Below are 7,501 nucleotides of genomic sequence, written 5' to 3'. Positions count from 1 at the left end.
GCCTCTTAAATAGTAGTATAGATGAGACATGATTATAATATTGTTATAAAATAACTCCTATTTTCTATCCCCAGTGGGAGAAGATAATTTGTACATAAATTATTTCTATAAAATAAGATGAGGAAATACAATATTAATTACAAGCTCTTAGTCCCTTTGATTACTTATAATACCTCCAACAAAGTTATGTTACATTTCGTTAATTTTTCTCATGAATATCCAAATGAGAAACATATAAATGTAGTACTTATTTCCATTCTCTTATCACTTTAATATTTCATTCATGAAAAAAAAAATATAGAATACTTAAAAAATATAACAAATACTTATTCTCTCTTCTCACATGAATACTCAGTTGACTATATAGGTTTTTCCATGAATTTAATTAAGGGTCTACTTAACAGATTCCTTTAGGATGTTTGTTAATTAATAATTTCAGGAAAGTTTTAATATTACTTTTAGTAGAAATATAAAAATATGTATAAAAAAAAAGTTAGTTATTTTTTCATAAAAGGTTTTTAAAAATATTTTCTAAATTAATACTCTTAGACTACGTTTGATTGGAGTGAAAATAGGGAGGATGGAAAATGGAAGAAAGAAAATAGGAGAAATTTTGGGAGAGAGAAAATAGTGGAGTCGACTATTTTCTCCCTAAGCTCACCATTTTTCAGCCCCCAAATTAGAGAGAAAATTGAGAGGAGAAGGGTTGGATGGAAATTACCCATCTATTCTTTTCCCCAACCCCTAAATTGAATGATATTTTTTTTTCTCCTTCATTATTGAACGTTAGGTTATTTTTTTATATTCCAAAAATAAAAATTTTCCTTTATAAAATATTTATAAAAAAATTTATGAAATACAGGTATGAGAGTAAATTTATACATGCTTTATTTTTTTTATCCTTTTACTTTTCTACTGTAAACCAAGCACAAATGAGAGAATAAAATCTCTTCTATCCGCCAACCTTTTCATCTCCTTCTTATTTTCTATCTTCCAACCAAATGGGACGAAATGGCTAAATAACCATAAAATCCTAACAATATAATTAGTTGTCAACGTTTTCAAACTATTTTTTTTTTTAGCACCTCGAGTCTCAGAAAATCGAGTTATGCGCTCATACCTCGAGTCTTTGATGCTCGATTTTTATAGTTTGACCTGGCCTAGTTCCATGTGGCATCCCACGTGGAACTCGAGTCTCAGAGACTCGAGGTCCAAATCAAAAAAATTTCAAAATATTTTCAGCATCCAACTCTCTCATCCACAAACCAAAATACCAAAAAAAAAAAAAAAATCAGATCACAGAGAGAGTCTCACAATCTAGAAAAAGATGCTGAAATACCATATATATGTGTTCATCAGAAGGAAAAAAAAAAAAAAAAAAAAAAAAAAAAAAAAAAAAAAAAAAGAGAAACCCAAAAATAAGCTCCAGGCCGGCAAGCCCCAGGCCGGCGCGACCGGCGCCGCAGTGCGGCCAGGGTCGCGCGCGACCCAGGGCCGCGCGGCCCGAGTCGCGCAGCGCGCGGCCCTGGTCGCGCAGGCCGCGCGGCCCTGGGTCGCGCAGGCCGCGCGGCCCTGGGTCGCGCAGGCCGCGCGGCCCTGGGTCGCGCAGGCCGCGCGGCCCTGGGTCGCGCAGGCCGCGCGGCCCCTGGGTCGCTCAGGCCGCGCGACCCCTGGGTCGCGCCTGTTTCTGGGTTTTTTTTTTTTTTTTTTTTTTTCTTCTGGCTTTCGGCTTCTTTCTTCTTCTTCAGGTTTTTTTTTTTTTCTTCATGCTCTGATTTCTGGGTCGCGCCTGTTTCTGGGTTTTTCTTTTTTTTTCTTCTGGCTTTCGGCTTCTTTCTTCTTCTTCAGGTTTTTTTTTTTTCTTCATGCTCTGATTTCTTTCTGGGGGATGTGGGGTAAATATTGGCTTAGACCTCGAGTCTCTGAGACTCGAGTTCCACGTGGGATGCCACGTGGAACTAGGCCAGGTCAAACTATAAAAATCGAGCATCAAAGACTCGAGGTATGAGCGCATAACTCGATTTTCTGAGACTCGAGGTGCTAAAAAAAAAATAGTTTGAAAACGTTGACAACTAATTATATTGTTAGGATTTTATGGTTATTTAGCCATTTCGTCCAACCAAATGGCCCTTTAGAGAATCGGTTAACTTTTTCCTTTAGTTAGTAAGATCTACTATTACGTGGAGTGAAAACACATTTATTATACTCCAAAACTATTCTATTATTACCTTACATTCATTTTAATTCATTTTCAAACTCAATTGGAGTAGTTAAAGTGATGCAAAAAATCATAAAACCATTAATCTTTATCTTTAGATTAACGCAAGGAGAGATGAGTTTCGAACCACAAACAATTCCTTTAACCATACCATTATCTAACTCGAGAGCAGCCATAATGGGAGTATTTAACAAATAGATTTTATGGGCTAGTAGTAAAAAACCCACTAAAACTTGCTGCAGAGCCCACAGCCCAAATGGAAAAACCCTAGCTGAAGAGCATATACCCTAGCACTCCTAAATATATTCTCTTCTAAACACATCAATTTGTCAGCCTCACATTTGCAAACTGCTGAGCTGAGGCTGCGCTCTCTCCTAAAACTCTCTTTCTCTCTCTCAGCGTTGCTTAACAGCAATATCACTTCCCTTCTCTTTTGCTCCAAAGCCCTGTTTTTTTAAGGTCAGTATTTCATTTCTTGTATTAGATCACTGACTCTGATAAGGAAATGGATCTCAGACTTTCCTTTTTTGGGTCTTGGTATCTAAATATAGCTTTATTCCTGCTTATCTGATTGACTTTTTAAAAGATCTGGAAATGGGTGTTTGATATCTTGTAGTTTCTATATAAAGATCAGTGTTTTCTATGCTTGATTTGACTGTTTTGCTCATATGGGTCAGCTGGAACTAGCTTGTATTTGTTAGCCGACATGTTTATAGATGGGTGTTCTTCGTTTTTTGATGTTGAATATGTTGTTTTCTAGCCTTTTTTGCATCTGGGTAGTATCAAGTTTAATCATCTATAGCAGTGGATTCGATTTTGTGTGTGTGTGTGTGTGTGAATATTTGTTCCTTTATTATTATCAATAAGTGTTCGTTTGTGGTTATCAAGTTCAATCATTATAGATGAGTTTAATGGTTTCGATTATTTTTGTTAATATGTGTTCTTTTATTATGCCGATAAAAAAAAAGTGTTCTTTTATTATTATAACTTGTTCATTTATGGTATGTTTATTTTTTTTTATAAAAAAACTAGGAACTGTGGTTGCTGATTTAATTATTACGTGATCTATTGTTTTGGGATTGTTTCCATTTAATGAATTTAGGGGTTACGTATATTTATGATGTGAATCTAATATCGGATTGTTGTGGATCTTAATTGGAAATTATTTTTAAAAAGACTGCAGTTTTAAAATTAAAAAAAATATATATTTATAGCGTGGAGAGCGAGAATCAAGCAAATCTAATGTTGGATTATTGTGAATCTTAATTGACAATTATTAAAAAGATTACAGCTCATTTACTTATCAAAAAAAAAAAAAAAAAACTACAGCTTTCGTGAAAGAAAAACAAGTTTGCGAAACTTCTTTTTTTATTTTTATTATGGAAAGTGAGAGTTAAGTTGGCAAAACATTGTTTTGAGATCATGGAGACTTGCATAAATAATTTCTCCCTGATGCTTTTATTGTAGTAAAGTGTTTGTTTCTCTTTAGTTTTTTATGGTTGCGGATGAACAGGAAGAGTACAGGTGTAGAGCATTCTATGCAGATTTTTAATTGAATATTTGACTGTTTTGGTGGGCAGGTGTTCTTTGATTCTTCCAAGAAATTTTTGATTGTGTCATTTAAAGACTAGTCAAGATGGTTAGTGCCCTTTTGCTCTTGTCAGGCTACTAAATTTTCCTTTTTGCTTTCTATGGTCTGAATTGAGAAATATTCTTGATACTTGCAGGTGAAGTTCACAGCTGATGAGCTCCGCAGAATTATGGACTACAAACATAACATCCGTAACATGTCTGTCATTGCCCATGTTGATCATGGTATGAGGTTTCATGCATATTTTGCTTCTTACTTTATAACCTGGATGCACAGTGCCCCATTCAGGGCTTGTTGTGCATGTTGATCATGGTATGAGGTTTCACACATTTTACCCATGTTGATTCATGGGACTCTGTCAAGGGAGTAAATTGTGTTTATGTTTTTCCGTCATTAAGTGCAGTAAAAGTTGTGTAGTGGTGACGCATTAGGGATGTATTGCATATTGTGCATATGTTAATGGCATTTTCATGTTGTGCGCATATGTATGGCATATGGCATATGAATCTAATTACAGTATCCTTAGAGTTATTTTCCCTCTGGTCTTTTTACGCATCTTATGCCAGTTCCTGGTCCTGAATTCCCTTAGATGTTTGTGCATTCGCTCTTATTATGTCTTCGATGATGGTTCATGGTTGGCATAAATTGCTATACTTATCTAGGAATCACTTTCATTGGGTTGATACAAGTCCTGAGTTATTCTTTTTAATGTTGCAGGGAAGTCAACGCTTACTGATTCTCTTGTGGCTGCTGCTGGTATCATTGCTCAAGAAGTTGCTGGTGATGTCCGTATGACAGATACCCGTGCAGATGAGGCAGAGCGTGGAATTACCATCAAATCCACAGGTATCTCCCTCTATTATGAGATGAGTACTGAGTCTCTAAAGAGCTACAAGGGAGAGCGTAATGGAAATGAGTACCTGATCAATCTCATTGATTCTCCCGGACACGTTGACTTCTCATCCGAGGTCACAGCTGCTCTTCGTATTACTGATGGTGCACTCGTGGTCGTTGACTGTGTTGAAGGTGTTTGTGTCCAAACAGAAACTGTGCTCCGACAAGCCTTGGGTGAAAGGATTAGGCCTGTCTTGACTGTTAACAAGATGGACAGGTGTTTCCTTGAGCTCCAGGTTGATGGAGAGGAGGCTTACCAAACATTCCAGAGGGTTATTGAGAATGCTAATGTCATTATGGCTACCTATGAAGATCCCCTCCTTGGTGATGTCCAGGTCTACCCCGAGAAAGGAACTGTTGCTTTCTCTGCTGGTTTGCACGGCTGGGCTTTTACTCTAACCAATTTTGCTAAGATGTATGCTTCCAAGTTTGGAGTTGATGAGTCCAAGATGATGGAGCGCCTCTGGGGTGAGAACTTCTTTGACCCTGCTACCAAGAAGTGGACAACTAAGAACACTGGCTCTGCTACCTGCAAGCGTGGTTTCGTTCAGTTCTGTTATGAACCCATCAAGCAGATTATCAACACTTGCATGAATGACCAGAAGGACAAACTGTGGCCCATGCTGACAAAGCTTGGTGTCACCATGAAGTCTGATGAGAAGGACTTAATGGGGAAGGCATTGATGAAGCGTGTCATGCAGACCTGGCTCCCAGCAAGTAGTGCTCTCTTGGAAATGATGATCTTTCACCTTCCATCCCCTTCCACGGCCCAAAAGTATCGTGTTGAAAACTTGTATGAGGGTCCCTTGATGATGCTTATGCTAATGCTATCCGGAACTGTGATCCTGATGGGCCTCTCATGCTCTATGTATCAAAAATGATTCCTGCCTCTGATAAGGGTAGGTTCTTTGCTTTTGGCCGTGTCTTTGCTGGCAGGGTCTCTACAGGTTTGAAGGTTAGAATTATGGGTCCAAACTTCGTCCCTGGTGAAAAGAAGGACCTTTATGTTAAAAGTGTGCAGAGGACTGTTATCTGGATGGGGAAGAAGCAGGAAACTGTTGAGGATGTGCCTTGTGGTAACACAGTTGCTTTGGTTGGATTGGATCAATATATCACCAAGAATGCTACTTTGACAAATGAGAAGGAGGTTGATGCACACCCAATCCGAGCCATGAAGTTTTCTGTGTCACCTGTTGTCCGTGTGGCTGTTCAATGCAAGGTTGCATCTGACCTTCCCAAGCTTGTTGAAGGTCTGAAACGTTTGGCCAAGTCAGATCCTATGGTTGTATGTTCTATTGAAGAGTCTGGAGAGCACATCATTGCTGGTGCAGGAGAACTCCACCTTGAAATCTGTTTGAAGGATTTACAGGATGATTTCATGGGTGGAGCAGAAATTATTAAGTCTGACCCTGTTGTTTCCTTCCGCGAGACAGTCCTTGAGAAGTCTTCCCGTACTGTGATGAGCAAGTCACCCAACAAGCATAACCGTCTGTACATGGAAGCACGTCCTCTGGAAGATGGGCTTGCAGAGGCCATTGATGACGGTCGTATTGGTCCAAGGGATGATCCTAAAGTTCGTTCCAAAATCTTGGCTGAGGAATTTGGCTGGGATAAGGATCTTGCAAAGAAAATCTGGTGTTTTGGCCCTGAGACCACTGGACCTAATATGGTGGTTGATATGTGTAAGGGAGTCCAGTACCTCAATGAAATTAAGGATTCTGTTGTGGCTGGGTTTCAGTGGGCTTCTAAGGAAGGTGCACTGGCTGAAGAAAACATGAGAGGTATCTGTTTTGAAGTCTGTGATGTTGTGCTTCATGCTGATGCCATCCACAGAGGTGGTGGTCAGGTAATTCCTACTGCCAGGAGGGTTATTTATGCTTCCCAGCTGACTGCCAAGCCCAGGCTTCTTGAGCCTGTGTACCTGGTGGAGATTCAAGCTCCTGAGCAGGCACTTGGTGGCATCTACAGTGTTCTTAATCAGAAACGTGGACATGTGTTTGAGGAAATGCAGAGGCCTGGTACTCCACTCTACAACATCAAGGCATATTTACCTGTCGTTGAGTCTTTTGGATTCTCAAGCACTTTGAGAGCTGCAACCTCAGGGCAGGCTTTCCCACAATGTGTCTTTGATCACTGGGACATGATGTCTTCTGATCCGTTGGAATCTGGTACACAGGCTTCGCAGCTTGTAATAGACATCCGCAAGAGGAAGGGTTTGAAGGAGCAGATGACACCATTGTCTGAGTTTGAGGACAAGCTATAAACATTTAATCTTAGTATTGTTGATCATGTTGGTTTACTTGAGCGAGACATCAACACACATCAGCAGACAGGTAAGATTGCATGGGGTCGTCCCCCCTGCCTCGTTTTTGTTTTCTGTTTTTGAAATGTCTTATGTTTTAGTAGTTTCTGGATCCCTATGGGAATAAACACTCAGTTTTATTACAACGGTGATTCTCTTTATTATTATTATTATTTAAAAAAAAAAAAAAAAAAAAAACAACTTAGACTAAATACTGAATGACAAAGTAATTGGCAAGGCACAAGAGGGTCAAGAGCATGTTTGGGGGATTTTTTTTGGAAAGAGGATAATTCCATCAATAATAATAACTTATATAATAAATAATTATTAATTATAATACAAGACTTAGGTATAATATTTTAGTATTAGGTTTTTCAATTAAATTCAATCACATGATGTTTCTCAAAAAAAAAAAAAATCAATCACATGATTGTATTAACCAATGAAATAGACACAATGTTTTATTTTCCAAGGACAATAATATTCAATACAACCA

The 7,501-nt window shown here is 38.5% G+C and overlaps 1 pseudogene; it reads left to right on the top strand.

Annotated features, from left to right (window-relative positions):
- Positions 1-2,530: 2,530 nt before the first annotated feature.
- On the top strand, positions 2,531-7,126 carry LOC136069375 (elongation factor 2-like; annotated as a pseudogene).
- The last annotated feature ends 375 nt before the right edge of the window (positions 7,127-7,501 follow it).

The sequence above is a fragment of the Quercus suber genome, unplaced genomic scaffold (genome assembly GCF_002906115.3).
Source record: "Quercus suber isolate HL8 unplaced genomic scaffold, Cork oak 2.0 scaffold_165, whole genome shotgun sequence".
Lineage (NCBI taxonomy): Eukaryota > Viridiplantae > Streptophyta > Magnoliopsida > Fagales > Fagaceae > Quercus > Quercus suber.
The sequence above is the reverse complement of the archived record's forward strand: the minus strand, read 5'-3'. Positions and strand labels throughout refer to the sequence as shown.